Source organism: Phacochoerus africanus, chromosome 4 (genome assembly GCF_016906955.1).
Source record: "Phacochoerus africanus isolate WHEZ1 chromosome 4, ROS_Pafr_v1, whole genome shotgun sequence".
NCBI classification, from domain to species: Eukaryota; Metazoa; Chordata; class Mammalia; order Artiodactyla; family Suidae; genus Phacochoerus; species Phacochoerus africanus.
The window spans coordinates 104,950,963-104,967,514 of NC_062547.1; the positions used below are offsets into that span (position 1 = coordinate 104,950,963).

Here is a 16,552-nt window from a genome sequence, read left to right on the forward strand (position 1 = left end):
TAAATCAGGCAAGTGGTAACTAAGGCACAGATGTTTACAATGTTCCAGCACAGTCATATAAACATAATCTGTCAAGAAAACAATGCTGTTGGACTCTTACATTCACACACTTAAATAAAATGTTTTTTTAAAAAAAACAATTTGTTGGGAGTTACCTTCGTGGCTCGGTGGTTAACGAACCCAACTAGGATCCATAAGGAAGTGGGTTCAATCCCTGGCCTCGCTCAGTGAGTTAAGGACCCTCAGTGGTGTAGGTCGCAGACGTGGCTCGGATCCCACATTACTGTGGCTGTGATGTAAGCCAGCAGCTGTAGTTCCTATTTGACCCCTAGCGTGGGAACCTCCATATGCCATGGGTACAGCACTAAAAAGCAAAAAAAAAAAAAAAAATGTTGAGCATTTTACTATGCACCAAATCTCATGCTTAAGACTGAAATTCATTTTCCCATTTGATCCTCACAACAACCCTAAAAATAAGATACTTTTATTTTTATTTTTCTAGATTTTATAGGAAATCGCAACTCAGAAACACGGAGTACTCAGCTATGGTCAGACACCAAACCCTTAAGAGTAACCACTTAATAATCAAGAGTGCACGGCTATACTTCCAGCTCATATGTCTACAATTATAACTATAATACTAGGTTTAAAACAAAACAAAACAAAACCAACCTTTTATCTGCAAACAACCAACAAAATATGACATAACTAATAGTGACTATGTGTAAAAATGTATTCTAGAAAGTCTCACGAAAGTGTATTTATTTCATTAACTTCTTACATAATTGCCAATTGTTTACAAGAAAGCAATAGATTTTATTTAAAGCATGAAAGTTTTAGCACTGGTTTTAAAAGCAGCTTTGAAAAAAAATTGACTAAAATAATGAGACACATTAAGAGTCAATCAAAATAACTTTTTAGCTTTACTAAAAAAGGAAAATGGTTTCATTGAGCCAAAAATACAATTTTAACTAGAAATCATATGAGAGCAGCAAAATTAACAAGCAGCATTCCTTTTAGACAATTCAGTATATCTCCCACCTCCTCAAAAAGACAAAATTCTGTCATAGTTGATGATTCTTACTGAAGACATTACTCCTAAACTTTCATAACTGTCATTCTTGCTCTGATTGTTGTTCTCACCGCAGAAGCTCAAAGCTCTATTTTTTTCACCTTGGCCTTCCATCTCTGACCTTTCAAGTTTTCCTGAAATCAAATTGCCAAATCCTGTTTTCTCCTTGCAGAGCATCTCCTAATCCTCCTAATGTAATTTAGACTGACAGGGCTGAGCTGCAATTTTCAATAATATATCTGTAGATGAGAAGAAGGGTGGCCTGAGGGGCACTTTATGCAAGTTCCCAATTGGACAAACTAGACTGGAGAGGCTTGTCCCCATCCCTGAGTGCTGGCACCACAACTGGTACCCATTTGTAATTGCAACTTGCTCCTGGCCTCCACCTCTTGGTTCTCAGACTTCCAACTCTTTGGAGGCAGATTATTTTTATTAATAATAATACCTAATAATTACCCAGTATTTATTATGTGCCAGGTACCTTACCAAGTGATTTTAATGACTTTAAAGTACTTTTCTAATTAAATTAGATACCTATATGTTTTCTTCATTTGAGGGAGATTAAGTGGGCTTACTCAGTGATCTAAATAGTGGTCAAGAACAAAAACGTGGTCAAGAACAAAAACTATACTTTGCTCTTATTTCTGCCTCATTCTCTCACCAGTAAGCTTTCACTGAACACCTATTATGTGTTAGGAATTGCACTAGGTGTATAGATCTTGCGAGCAGAAACATACAAACAAATACTATAGTGTATATATATTAAGAAATACGTATGATTCCCATATCGGAAAATTCACCTTTTAAAGATGTTCTACTCTTTAAATATAATATATAATTAAGTATATTCACAATGGTTAATCATCTCATTCTTATTCTAGAACAATTTCATCACCCCCAAAGGAAACTCTGTACCCATTAGCAGCCATTACCAATTCCCTGCTCCCCCAGGCCCAAAAAAAACCGCAAATTTACTTTCTGTCTCTGTAGACTTATCCATTCTGGACATTTCAAATAAATGAAATCATACAAAAAAAAAATGTGGGAAATGTGTAGAAAGGAATCACATTTAAGGAATTGGTGCTATTTTAATCTGCCTAAGTAGATTCTTTAAAAGAATGTTTTCTCTAGACTGCTTCATTATTAGAGTTCTTTAATGGGGTGACCTGGAGAAGAATTTCTATCATCTTGAGTCTTCCTGCTACACAGTCATCTAGAAAGATCTGTATCATAAATAGATATGAATCAGTCTCATAGTCATTCTGGTTTTTGAGCCCTGCTTCCAGGTTCTTCTTTTGTCCAAAATCAGCTGTAACTCTCACAAATAATGTTTTTGAAGAATATTTATGAGTACGTATTAATGATCACATATATGATACACCAAGCAGAAAATTGCATGAGTCATGATCGCATGTTGTACCAAAAAACACCCACTAGATACACACATATATGCAAAGAACATTATTAGGAGGAAATGTGACACCCCATATTCTAAATATCATTCTGCAGTGTATAATTCTATAAATATAACCATTTAGGAGTTTTATAATCAGAAAAGATAACTATTTTATAAAATTAAAATCAAAAGAAGAATAATTATAAGAAATCTGCTTAGAATAGTATAGCTATAATTACAGTTCATTGAGTTTAGCAATGAACCAGCTTACGGCTTTAAGCAGTATGATATATCATTTTCAAAATTTGTTGTTGAAAATCTAAAAGAAAACAAAGAGAAACAGGTTTTGTTTAAGTAGAAGTGCCTAATTCTAAATAAATCTTATTTATTCTCTTGTCATCAGACTTGAATTCACACAAAAATAACTTCTCACAAATTATTTACTGGAAAGAAAAGGAGGAGGAAGGTCACAGACTTCTCAGAGTGGTGGTTTCACACACTCCTCTTTTGAAGATTATCATTCTAAGGGTCTTCTCCAACTTCCTTTAAGAGGAATTTAGAATCTCCTCCCTATGCACAAACATGTCCTAAGAATTCATATTTTTAAAAAATGAAAAGTGCTGGTACTGGTGATGGGAGCAGGGAGTGACTTCAAATAATCACATGAAATCTTTTTGGACATTTCTGGACAGATTTCAGACATTGCTAGAACATTCCTCCATTGTTCTAAATGATGGCTGCATAACTGAACTAAAAAAAAAATCATTGAATTATACACTTAAATTGTAAAGCACACAAAATAAAAATTAAAAGTATGATTTTTTTAAAGTGTCATTTTATCAAATATAGGAAAGAATTACCATGACAGAAGAAAATGTTTGAGAAAATTTGAAAGCTATTAAGGAATCAAGACTATATCGGAGAGGTATCAGACCCACAGGCACAGATACACAATTTGAAGGGCCCAATGCAAAATGAAAATCCAGCACACTTGTTCACAAATAACTAAGAATTTCAAGATGGCAACAAGAGAACATGAAGCCACGTGCAGTGCCCTTTGGAGTCCTGAGCTTTGTAGGACCGTACAAGTCACCTGCCCTTGAAGTCAGCCGTAAAGATTAGAGGAGAAATCTTAGTCTGAAATATAGAAAGAAGAATTCTATGAAGTTTGAGGGATGCTCTAAACTTTGAGGAAATAGATCCAAAGAGTGGATAGGGCTTGGCGGTGATCACAAGGGGAACTAGGGAAGACACATATAGCAACACAGCAAGTCTGCACTCCCTTCCATTCCTGCTTATGATGAAAAACAGCAGAGAGGGCAAAGCAGCATTTACTTCTAAACTAAAGCAATGAATGCAGGAAAAGGAGGTTGCAGAGGTGGAGGAATGCTTCAGGCTGGTAGTATTTACCAAGAGCAGGAGGAACCCACAAACTGAAAAGACACAGCACTTGCACCCCACGCCAGTGGCACAAACTAAATTCCCTTCACTATGACTGGAGGAAAGGTGCTCTAATCAGAACATTCATTCACAAACGAGAACACAAGAAGTTTAAGTAACAATGTGAAATGAACTCACAAGTGATAATCAAAGATTTGAAGAAAACAAGTGAAAGGAAGAAACTATGCAAATAGAAGAATAAAAATCCAAGAGAAAACAGCTTTTAAAAAAAAAATTAGTTGAATTAACATTTGCCAATAAATATAAGGGAAGATTTCGCCTAAAAATATAAACAAAATAGGTATTTTTGGAATAAAAACTACATATCTTGAGTTTTTAAAAATAGGCAATAGCTTGCTTCTTCAGTCTATCAAGGGAACATTCTGATAGATGTTTCTGGTCTTGATATATTTTATCTTTTTCTTTATGGGTAGTTATTTCTACATCATATTTAAGAAGTCTTTGATTATCCTAAGGTTATAAATATACTTTTGTATGTTATCTTGCAGATGTCTTTTTTTCTTTTCTTTCTTTCTTTCTTTTCCTTTTTTTTTTTTTTGCCTTTTACATTTTTAGCTCAGTCCACCTGGAATTGCCTTGTGAGGCAAGTAAGGGTCAGGAGGTTGAGATAGTCAGGTCTTCCACTGACTCCCAAGCCTCATTAATTGGATTCACCCGGCACCCTTTATTAAAGGGATTTTTTTCTGTTCCCACTGTGGCTCAGAGGTTGAAGAACCCAACATTGTCTATGTGAGGATGCAGATTCAATCCCTGGCCTCACTCAGTGGGTTAAGTATCCAGTTTTGCCACAAGTTGTAGCATAGTTCACAGATATAGCTTGGATCTGGTGTTTCCATAGCTGTGGCATAGGCCTGCAGCTGCGGCTCCAATTGGACCCCTAGCCTGGGAACTTTCATTTGCTGCAGGTGCAGCTATAAAAAGGAAAAAAAATAAAAGAGGATTGTTCTTTCTTCAGTGACACCTGTGTCACATAGCATCCTTATATGGGTCTTTTTCTGGGTTTTCTATTCATTTCCATTGGGTTTTTAGTATATACTTGGGACAATACCAGTATCTTAATTGTCCTAACTTCATATGAAGCATTGATACACACTAGAGAATATCCCTCAACTTTGTTCTTCCTAAAGATTGTCTTGGAAATTTTTGGACCTCTGCATCTCCATAAAAAATTTAAAATCAGCTTTTTAATTTTCAAAAAGTAAAATTTCTAAGCCTTTGATTGGAAATGCATTGATTTTATAGATAATTTGGGGGAGAGGGGTGTTGAGATCTTTAAAATGTTGAATCTCTCCATCAATGAACGTGTATATCCCTTCCATTTATTTAAATATTATATAATTATCTTGATAACATTTTTGTAGTTTTCTTTCTTAAGAATTTTCTAAGTGTGTGATACTTTCTGATGCTATCTACAAATGTCATTTTATTTTTTTTAATTTTATAGTCCATGTTGTTAATAGAAGTTGGTGAGTACAAGAATTCTTGTCTCATTCCTAATCCCAAACATTTGAAAGAGTGTGCCTAAGTCAACCTTAAATAGTCTATTATTTCCTTTCAACTTTATTGAGACATACTAACATACAGCACTATAAGTTTAAGGTGTATAGCACAATGATTTGACTTATATACATCATGAAAAGATTACCACAATAATTTTAGTGAATATATAGATTAGAAAATAGAAAAAAAAGAGAAAGAATTACTTTTCCTTGATGAGAACTCTGAGGACTGACTTTCTTAACAACTTTCATATGTAACAGATAGCAGTGTTAATTATATTTTTCTTTTACATTACATCCCTAATATTTATTGATCTTATAACTTAAAAGTTTGTACCTTTTAGCAGTCTTCATCCAACCCCCTTCCCCAGACCCAACATAGAAACCACAAATCTGATCTCTTTTTCTATGAGTGTGTTTTATTTGTTTTTGAAGTATACTTGGCCTATAACACTGTGTTAGTTCCTGGTGCACATCATAGTGATTCTGTATTTCCATATATTTTTAAATGATTACCACAATAAGTCTATCACCATTCAAAAATGTTACATTATTACTGACTCTGTTCCAATCACTGTACATTTCATACTCTTTTTTTTTGTCTTTTTTTGCTATTTCTTTGGACCGCTCCCGCGGCATATAGAGGTTCCCAGGCTAGGGGTCCAATCAGAGCTGTAGCCACCGGCCTACACCAGAGCCACAGCAACGCAGGATCCGAGCCGCGTCTGCCACCTACACCACAGCTCACGGCAATGCCGGATCGTTAACCCACTGAGCAAGGACAGGGACCGAACCCGCAACCTCATGGTTCCTAGTCGGATTCGTTAAGCACTGCGCCACGACGGGAACTCCCATTTCATACTCTTGATTCATTTATTTTGTAACTGGAATTTTGTTCTTCTTAAAATCCCTCACCTCTTTTTCTCATTCTCCCACCCCCCTTCCCCTCTGGCAACAGCTGTTTATTCTCTATATATATATGACTATTTCCATTTTGTTAGGTTTGTTCCTTTGTCTATTTTTTAGATTCCACATGTAAATGAAATTATACAGTGTTCGTCTTTCTCTGTCTGACTTATTTCACTTGGCATGATACCTCCAGGCCATCCATGTCATCACAGATGGCAAGATTTTGTTCTTCTTGTTGGCTGAGTAACATTCCATTATATTACCATTGTAATACTATATTACTTTCCCAATATAATACTATATTAGTATTATCATTATGATAGATGAATAGATAAAGAAGATGCAAAGATAGCAGTTCAATAAAGACTTGAAGGAGGTGAGGAGGGAGCCAGAGGCATGGCCAAAGTGAAGAGAGATGCATGCCCAGAGAGTGGGAGAGCAGCCAGGCTACCAGCACCCTTAGAACAAGGGGGCATAGAAAGAGGAGTCCATAGAAGGGACAGAGGCCTGTGGGTCATCATACCATTTAAAACAGTGCCTTTCAGGCTGCTTATGCAGTACTTTTATGTGGCACTTTCCTTTATCCTTATCATAAACATTTGAATATGGCACTGATACTGAACAAGACTTTATTTCTGTACTTGTTCAAAATCAGGCCTATAACTGTCCATTCAAGCAAATGCTATACATATTTATGACAGTGAATGTGGGCTAAGTTAAATTACATGCCAAGCAAGGCTTAGGTATATCTGTTTATGTCACTTTTGCAACAAGAAGTAAATCCGTAACATACTGATAACACTATATTATAATCAGTTCTCACCATCATTTTAAGTTTAGATTACATCTAATCTGACTTGCATTTATTGATAAGGAATACAGGCTATTTTTGAAATATTGTTATCCCATGGAACTCGAAATTTATTTATTTATTTAGTCTTTTGTCCTTTTTAGGGCCACACCAGCGGTATATGGAGGTTCCCAGGCTAGGGGTCTAATCGGAGCTGTTGCTGCCAGCCTGTACCAGAGCCACAGCAACACCAGATCTGAGTCTCGTCTGTGACTTACACCACAGCTCACAGCAAGGCTGGATCCTTAACCCACTGAGCAAGGTCAGGGATGGAACCCGCAACCTCATGGTTCCTAATTGGATTCATTTCCATTGCGCCATGAGGGAACTCCCCATGGAACTCAAAATTTAAAATGTCATTTTTATATCTTTAAAGCTTTCAGAGAAATTTAAAAGCATCTTGATATTTCACAACAAGCTACTACCTTTCACAATTACTTATCTAAGTTAACATTTTTTTTTCTTATTGAACAGCCAAAAAAATTCAACTACAAGTTGGGTGTTAAAACATATGATTGAAAATACCAAGTAAGAACCCCAATTTCAAGTAATTATGTTCATTAAAACAGGCTCATGTACCTCATAAATTGAATTAATAATAAGCAAATGATATAAATTTGAAAATTTTGAATAAAGTGATATTAATAAAATTACCCTTTTATCTGATGAATCCATGTATTTTTGCGCAGTTGTTGCCTGGTAAGAAATGGATGGAAAGTGACTCTGCAGAAATCCTAAGTGCAAGCAGGTAAGGGAATGTACTCTCTTCTCTTAACTCTTCATTTATTCATCCCCTCATGTAAGTACAAAAATGAGCTTTTCCATAAAAACACACATAGTCACATACACCGACATACATACATGTGTATATATATACATATATGTGTATGTATATATATATACACATGTATATCCATCCTTACACAGAAGATTGATAAAGAGCACACGATGTTATAAAGTATTAACAATTTGTGAGTTTAGATGAGGGTGTGTGGGTGTTCATTGTGCTAATTTTTTTTCCCCAACATTTCCACAGGCTTGGAATTTTTCAAAACAAAAGATTGGGGAAAACAAAGAGAGAGACTGGTGTCACTGCACAAAATAGTCTGAATAATTCTGACCTCAGAGTCACTTCTCACATCAGGGGTATATTTGCCCACATTATTCACCAAATGAGGCTGATGAGCAGCGTTAGAGTCAAGAAAGCCTACAGCAGACTGCAGAATGTCTGTAGACTAATTAAGTTAGCCTCATCAAACCTCACTTGAGTGAATTTTATTGCCTTAATTCTCTCTCTCTCTCTCTCACACACACACACAGCCTGAACAAAAATGTTAACCTCTCTACCCAAACACAAGAAAGAATTTTAGCACACATGGAATTTAGCACCAAAAGAATTATGAACTGATATTTTCTCAGATTTGTTATGTTTATTTACTCACCCTAAGAAAAATATTTGCCTTTTGTAACAAGATTCTCTGAATTCATGGAGAGTTTAGCTGGCCCTGCACATTTGGTTGTGAAAAGTATAGGGGTGAAACAAACATACCTTTCAGAATCCTAACTCACAGCCTGCAGGAAATATAGGCCCTTGGCTTTCCCCCCTCAAGGTCAGAGGAAAAGCTTTTTCAAATATTGTGCAAGTCTCAACTGCTCAGAATTTAGCATTTATGTTTATAAATGTATTTGTGCTTACAGTAGGATTCTGGCTTCCAGTTCCAGCCTGCCCAGTGGTGCCCAATTTATCCCTAAGTGTCCCTGGCCCAATGCAGTGTTTTAGCTGGCCTGTTAGTATTTAAAGGGTCATGAACAGGAGCCATACCAGTAACCAAATGAAATAGGCATTTACCTCAACTGGCATTCGTAAGGATGAGATAAACGGTGGAAACACTGAACAATAGAAAAGGACTTTGCTTCCTCTCACTAGTGAAACAAATCTTAAAATATGAAGATCAAGGACTACTAGAGATAACAGACACCAAAGAACCAAAAACCTCTTAACAGCAGGTGGTATCAGTGGGGCTTGTCTTTTGAAAATGTGTGAAATCCTTTTAGGACCATGTAAAACACTTCTGGTTCCTATGGTGATGCTGATAATACTTTATCAATCATTGTGGTATCTAGATCTACATTAAGTAGTTTTAAAAGCACCTTGAAATGCTGGGAGGCTACGTCAGTTTATCCTCTAAATTATTTGGTGTCAAATGTGGTTGTGATAATTGAAGGCGATATACGCAGTTTGTGAGAAATACTGACCAATGTTTCTTGCCTCTTATGAAGCTCAGAGGAAGAGAAGCAGCACAAACTGAGTCCTTTTACAGCAGCCCCAGACACTAATCAAAGTACATGTTTTCAGAGGGGAAGAGACTAAGTAAATTCATTTGTTTTCAGGCTATGCCCAGACCTACACTTAAAGAATGCCATTCACTGCAGTATTTCCCAGTCTCATGGATGGCAGTTTTTTGTCTGGTCCTTCCTTACTTAATTTGTTTCTTAGGAAGGGCATTCTCAATAAAACTTTGTGGAAAGCTTTCCACGAGTCCAAAGAAAGCATAAACCGTAAATCTTGCCATTGACCATTTTCAAAAGCTGTTCTTTGTAGTGTTCAATTAACTACCAACTGCAAATTTTGTGATTGGGAGAATGGAAAAGATGGGCTTTCTTTTCTTTCTCTTTCACTAGCTTTTGTACTTTTTTGTTATACCAACAGCAAGTTTTTGCCAGGTTTTGAATAAAAAATCAAATTTCTGGGTAGATGGAACTTCAGAAGTTTTGCTAGACCCATTTCTTCAGAAGTTTAGAATGGTCCCTGAATAGACTTTTATGTAGCACATTCTGAACCTTTGCAGGTTTGTCTTTTGCAATAGGGTTGGCGCATTGTCATCCTAGCTAGAGTAAGATTTCCTTCCTTGTTCTAATCCCATTGCTCTTTAATTCAGTGTCACTGTCCCAATGACTCTGATTGGAAGGGAGAGCAGCCTTCTCCACATGCTTCAGCATTTACAAACATGCTGTGTGACTTCAGCTTCCACTCTTGAGGAGTTATTTTCAGTGAGTTTGCATATATCCTGTTATCAGAACAAGTAATTATTCTTCAGGATAAGGAAGATATTATTAAGTATCTAACACACTGTACAACCTACACTAAAAAATTATTTTAGCACACTGTTAAAAAAGAATATTATAAAAATGAACTGTTTATACTACCAATACAATTCCAAAAGAAAAAGAAAAGTTAGTTTTTGTTTGCATTATTTAATCAGACTAACAAGTCTTTTATGAGTATAGCATTTGTGGTTTTAGCTTATAAAAGATCCTAAGTAGAAGTTTGCTTAATTACATTGTATGAAGTTGAAACCATTTTGCATATTCCAAGTAATAATAATAATAATAATAATAACAACAATAATAGCCATTATACTAACTGAGCACTTAAGGCCTGCTTAACACTTGATCTTTACATCAGCCTCATTAAGTTGAATCCATTACTGAAGTCTGGTGAGGCGACAAAACTAGAATAGGAAAGTTGTCCTGAGTAATGATGTTCCTGAGATCTTAATTACCACACTGATCATGTGCCACAGCCACTCTTGTGGCTAAATTTCACATTTTCTCACTTTTCATACAAGTTTCCTGGTGTATTAGTCTGCTTGGGGTACCATAACAAAATACCACAGATGACAGAGTGCCTTAAACAATAGAAATTTACTTCTCACAGTTCTTGGGCCTGTGACATCCAGGATCAAAGGGCCAGCAAGATAAGTTTCATTCTGAGGACTTGTTTTTTGGTCTGTAAGCAGCCGCAGTCTCACTGTGTTCTCACATGAACCTCTCTGTGAGTCTGAAGAGAAAGAGACAGTGAGAGAAAGCTCTCCAGCGTGTGTGTCTTCTTATAAAGGCTCTGATCCTATGTAATCCTATCTTATCAGATCAGGGCCCCAGCCTTATGACCTCATCCAACCTTAATTACTTGCTCAAGGGTCTTATCTCCTAATAGAGTTGGGGTTTCAACATATAAATAGGTGAAGGTGGAGAGAACACAAATGTTTAGTCCATAACAACAGGTACCTTAATGTATTTCCAAAAGTAGAGTATTCCAGGTTCATTCAAGTGTTAACAAATAGATACTTCTCAATTCTTAATTTCCTCCTTAAGAAATTTGGAAATATCATGTGTGCTGCCGGCCTTGCGGACAAAGAGATTAAAGAATTGAAATTCTTCATTGCTCGTATCAGTTTAGCTAATTGGATGAACAATGGTTGACCTCTGAGGGGAGCTGTGTCAGAGAACTAAAGCAAAAATTCACACAAAACACGTCTGAGTCCTTAGGAGGTCAGCTCTGATTAGTCTCCAGATAAATTCTCAGCCGTAGTGTTAATACCTTCACCCTGCCTGAGGTATGCTCTGCTTTTGCTTATTATGGTAGGAAAAATTCATTAATCTAATCACATGGTATAATCTAGGCACATGTATATTTATATACTTAGAGAAGATATTAGCACAAAATTCCAAACAGAGATAATAAATAATCAATTGTAACATTTTCCAAAAACGTAGTTTACATTTCTTCTTTAATTAAGCCTAATCATTGGGTGATTTACATGGAAAAACAAGAGACTAGGAATAAGCATGTATATTTATATATGGTTGTCGAATCAATAGAAAGGAAGTTATCTAGAAACAAAGCTCTGAGGCTTCCATGAAAACATGTGCTCTGTTAGACTTTCAATTGTGTGACGTGGTTCAGATCCTACTCAACTCATTATGACGTTCACTGTCAATATTTTTCACTAGCACAATGAGGCATGCCACAATATTTGAAACTGTAGCCTATAAATATTACTGTTACACAGCCTTCCAGTCCTCACAATAGAGGATCAAGATAAATGTTATGAATTTTCTCAACTTTATTTTTTCCACTATATACAGTGGCAGGCTGGTCAAGCAGAGACACCTCTAAGCATCTTTGCAACTAATTTAGGACCTTCGAGGCAACCACAATCTCTTTTACCAAGTGCCAGATATTCCACAATGAGAAACATTTTGCCCAGATGAATATCATGGCAGTTTTCTGCTCTTACAGAATTTCACTGTGAAGAATGGCAAGTTGACTTAAAGTACAAGTAATTAAAGAGATAGATGGGGATGGTTAAATAGGTAGGTAGGTAGGTAGGTAGATAGACCTCCCTACTAGTCTACCAGACTTTGAATTCAATGGCATTTGGGGAAAAAAAAAAAAAAAAAAGCCCTTTTGTATCAGAGCCCTTGTCTTAGCTCTGAACTTATTTCCTTTTGGTAGATGGAGTCACACTTTTTTTTTTCTTTCTCCCTTTTTCTTTATCTAACTACACAGTTACTTGTGAATCAGAGCAATGAGTCAAAAAATATCATGTTTAGGGGAAGAATATTATTCACACACCCCTAAACTGCTAATCCTTTCTGAGTGAGACTAACAAAGCACTTTTCCCTTTGGAATAAATGTGTTGGAAACAAATGAATTGCCAGAAAAGGTTTTTGTGCTTTGCTCTGTTTTAATTCCATTCCACGTGGCCTGACTTTTGTTTGCCTTCCAGTCAACCTTCTGCACTTACCTTGACATTTCTCCTAATCAGCAAGGGGTACTATGTAGGAATGTCAGCCTGCAAGTCAGTTAAGGTAAACCTGGCCACCTGCCTTCCAGTTAGGACTTCCTCAGCAACCATCAGCTCACATCACCTCATGCCAACCAGACACAAATAACCACAGGATTCCAAACCTGCCTTCGTTTAGGAGGATTACTGCCCTTCTTCCTACTCCTTTCTGTCAGCCCTTTGGGATCAGATGTCTGATTTCTTCAGCCCTATGGTATCTTGTTCTGTTGGCATAAGAATGTTTTCTGTAACAAAACCATTGATACTGAATGAGACACTATGAAATTATTTTTATATCTTCTAAAAACTACATTTCCTGCAAAATTGAGATTACTAAATTTTACCCAAATTCCACAGATATTTACTTTGCAGCATGTTAATGGATATGCGAAATAGTCCCTGCCCATAGAGTAAACTGTGCGTTAAGTAATGATACTGTAACACATGGCAAGTAGAATATAAAAGGTATAAAAGTTTCAGCTGTAATGCTGCTCAGAACAAAAGGAAGGGTTAATTGTGGATGGGTGAATCTCCATTATGGAGAGAAAGTCAGCATGGGAGCTAGTAAGCATTCTCAGGAAGGGTTGAGAATTGAAGGGATGGCATGGGAAATAGTCAGGAAACTTATAATTCAGACAACAGAGAAAGGGCAAGGCCTGGAGGAGGGAATTTTCAAAATGCGTTGGTGAAACAATAAATAATTGCATTTTACCTACATAAACTAAAGCTTCTTTTAGGCCAGATCAACTGAGTCTCACCTGCTATACTCAGAACTTACAATTTATTATGTAGATCAGTAGTTCCCCAAAAATGGTCATGGGCTAGTGATGGTTTAGTTCTAAGTTTTCACTGAACTGAGGAGAATGAGAAAAATAAAGGCAATATGTAAGTGTTTTTATGAAACAAAATGCATTCAATTCCAAGCTCTTTCCTTTATTATGAGATTATGTCCTTCCACTTATATTTGGAACTAAATTCAATTATGTTTATGAAGTGATGGTAAGAATAGATGAGGCAATTTGGTAAGAGGTTCTAATATTCTTACTTCAAAAGATAAAAGTTAGCAACACCATTTTAAGCTCCCTCATATGTTTTTATTTCACTGGTCCATGAGATCCAAACTTTGCAAGCCAATTCCAAAGATAATGTGGACTCTTGGAGAGGGGGCAATGCAGTAGAAATTGTTCTTTAGGAAACATAACTCTGTAAGTAGTAACATTTTTTAAAAAGAGGGATGGAGTTCTCTTATGGCTCAGTGGGTTAAGGATCCACAGTTGTCACTGCAGCAGCTGGGGTCGCTGCTATAGCAAGGGTTTGATCTCTGGCGCTGGAACTTCTGCAGATGTGGCTAAAAAAAAAAAGGAAAAGAGGAAAAAGGTAAAGGGGAAAGCAATAAATGAGACAAATAATGACAGTCTACAAGGAAAGCTATTAGAAATCTATGGCAAGAAGCAATTAGGGAGTTCCCATCATGGCTCAGTGGTTAACAAATCTGACTAGGAACCATGAGGTTGCGGGTTCAATCCCTGACCTTGCTCAGTGGGTTAAGGTTCCAGCGTTGCCGTGAGCTGTGGTGTAAGTCGAAGACGCGGCTCGGATCCTGCGTTGCTGTGGCTCTGGCGTAGGCTGGTGGCTACAGCTCTGATTTGACCCCTAGCCTGGGAACCTCCAAGAAATGGCAAAAAGACAAAAAAAAAAAAAGCAATTAGGACCTAACCAGGATATTGACATAGAGAATTGAAAGAAATCAATGGGCGTAAGAGTTAGAATCAACAAGATTGGCAGTTGAGTGAATGTACAAATTAAGATTATAGTCTGAGCCACTGAGCTACCTGTACGAGAGAGAGAGAGAGAAATAGCAGAGATTTGGAGGAAACTGGCTCTATCAAAGCCTAAAGAGGAACACCTGGGAGTCATCTGTACAAAGGTCAAAGCTGAGAGAGAACAGTCAAAGATGAGATGGTGGAAGAGAGAACTCTGAGTGGAGAACACCTCCACAACTTGATTCCCTTTCATTAGTTTAGGTCTTCTGTTGAGAAGTGCCAGATTTGAAATTTATCTTTCCTAGATGTATCCTTAACAATGAACTTTTATTTTTGCTGTCATCATTTCCTTATTGGTCAACTTCTAATACTACTATTTTGAAAAATCTCAGTTTCTCAAGATCCTCCCTACCAATGCATTTCTCTGTTACCATATACTTCAGTTAAGCTCAGCATCACATCAAATTGGCATGAACTGAGAAGTTATGAAATAGCAGTCGTTGAGCCTAAGGATTTTAATACTTTTCATCAATTATAGGGAGAGAGAATGAAATTTGAGCTAGAATGACACTTCAGCATTATAAGAAATTGTATAAATTTGACAGAAGAAGGACACTCAGATTCTAGAGTTCTTTGGAGTTATTTTTGTCCTGGATAGTGGGGTTATGGTGTAATTTTTTTTTTTTTGGCATGGTAATAATAGCTAATATTTATTGAGTGTTTACTGCAGTGAAGCATTTGGTAAGTACACCTTAACTTAATCTTCACAAAAAGTCTATCAGATATTTTAGTATAGTTTTTTTCAAGTAATAAAATCTACATTGAGAGAAGATAAATTACCTGTCCACTTGTACCTGGTAGAAAGTGACTGAGCTGAGATTAGAATTCAATCCTATCAGTTAGGCTTCATTCTTTGGCAAATGACCAAAACTCCAGAAAAAAAAACAGTTTAAGGAAGAAAGGAATTTATGAGTTCCCATAACTAAAATGTCCAAGACCAGGACCAGGACAGATTCCAGAAGGAACTTAACCAGTAATTCACACAATGTCATCAGCATACAGTGTCCCTTTCTTCATCCTTATCCAAGTGTGTCTGTGTTCACTCCATTCTCAAACCACCTCTCCTGTTGTGATGTCAGAATATTTATAGCAGATGCAGCTTCATAGGCAGGCTTAACAAAGACTAGCAAGAAAACACAAATGTCTCTTGCTCAGCAGTCCCAGGAAAAGCCTCATTGCATCCTTGTACTGTGATTTGATCACAAGCCTGTTCCTAAGGAATTACTGAAGTCTGAGCAGTGTTACACACTAAATGGCCAAGCCTAGAGACAGGGTGTGGTAATCCGGGATGCTATTAACAGAGCTAGAGTGCATAGATGCTGGGGAGCATGATCAACAAATATCTCCAACAAATGAACTTTCTTGCTAGAGGACCTGAGGTTTTAACCTCTATATTTGTTTCCAGCTAAATAATGAAAATCTGTCAAGACCTGGGATGAGGTTTTGTATATTAAAATGAGAGCACTGCTCTTGGAGTATTCTTCATGATTCTGTAAAAGTTTGCTATTCAAAACTACTAATACCTTGACTGGGGGAAAGGCATATAGGAAGAACTACATGTTCCTGCTATGGTAATATCAGAAATGAACACAATTCTCCAAAAAAACTTCCTTTGAGGGGCCAGGAAGGAGGGAAATGGACAATGTACATTGGTCCTGGATCATTCTAGAGATGACAGAGAGATGCAGGCCTCAATTTCTCCCTTTTAAGCCCAGTGTTTGCACCAGAGTCCAATACCATTTTCCCCCTAATACACTGGATTTAGATTGAGATAGTGAGGCATTAATGCCCATTGCTCCATTTATCCTTTTAGAGCCAGTTAAGATCCCACAAAAGAACCAATCTCATTTTTGTAACAAGTTCCTCCCAAGAAGAAAGACAAAAAAGAGAAAGCTCTGATCCTATTGATGAT

General features: G+C 36.8%; 1 long non-coding RNA gene across 1 annotated transcript in view; it reads left to right on the top strand.

Moving 5' to 3' along the window:
- Positions 1 to 16,552, top strand: part of LOC125124344 (uncharacterized) — a 135,994-nt gene that overhangs the window by 55,170 nt on the left and 64,272 nt on the right. Inside the window, exon 2 of the long non-coding RNA XR_007134275.1 lies at positions 7,877 to 7,935. This is a non-coding gene — a long non-coding RNA (uncharacterized LOC125124344). The remainder of the gene's footprint in view (positions 1 to 7,876; positions 7,936 to 16,552) is intronic.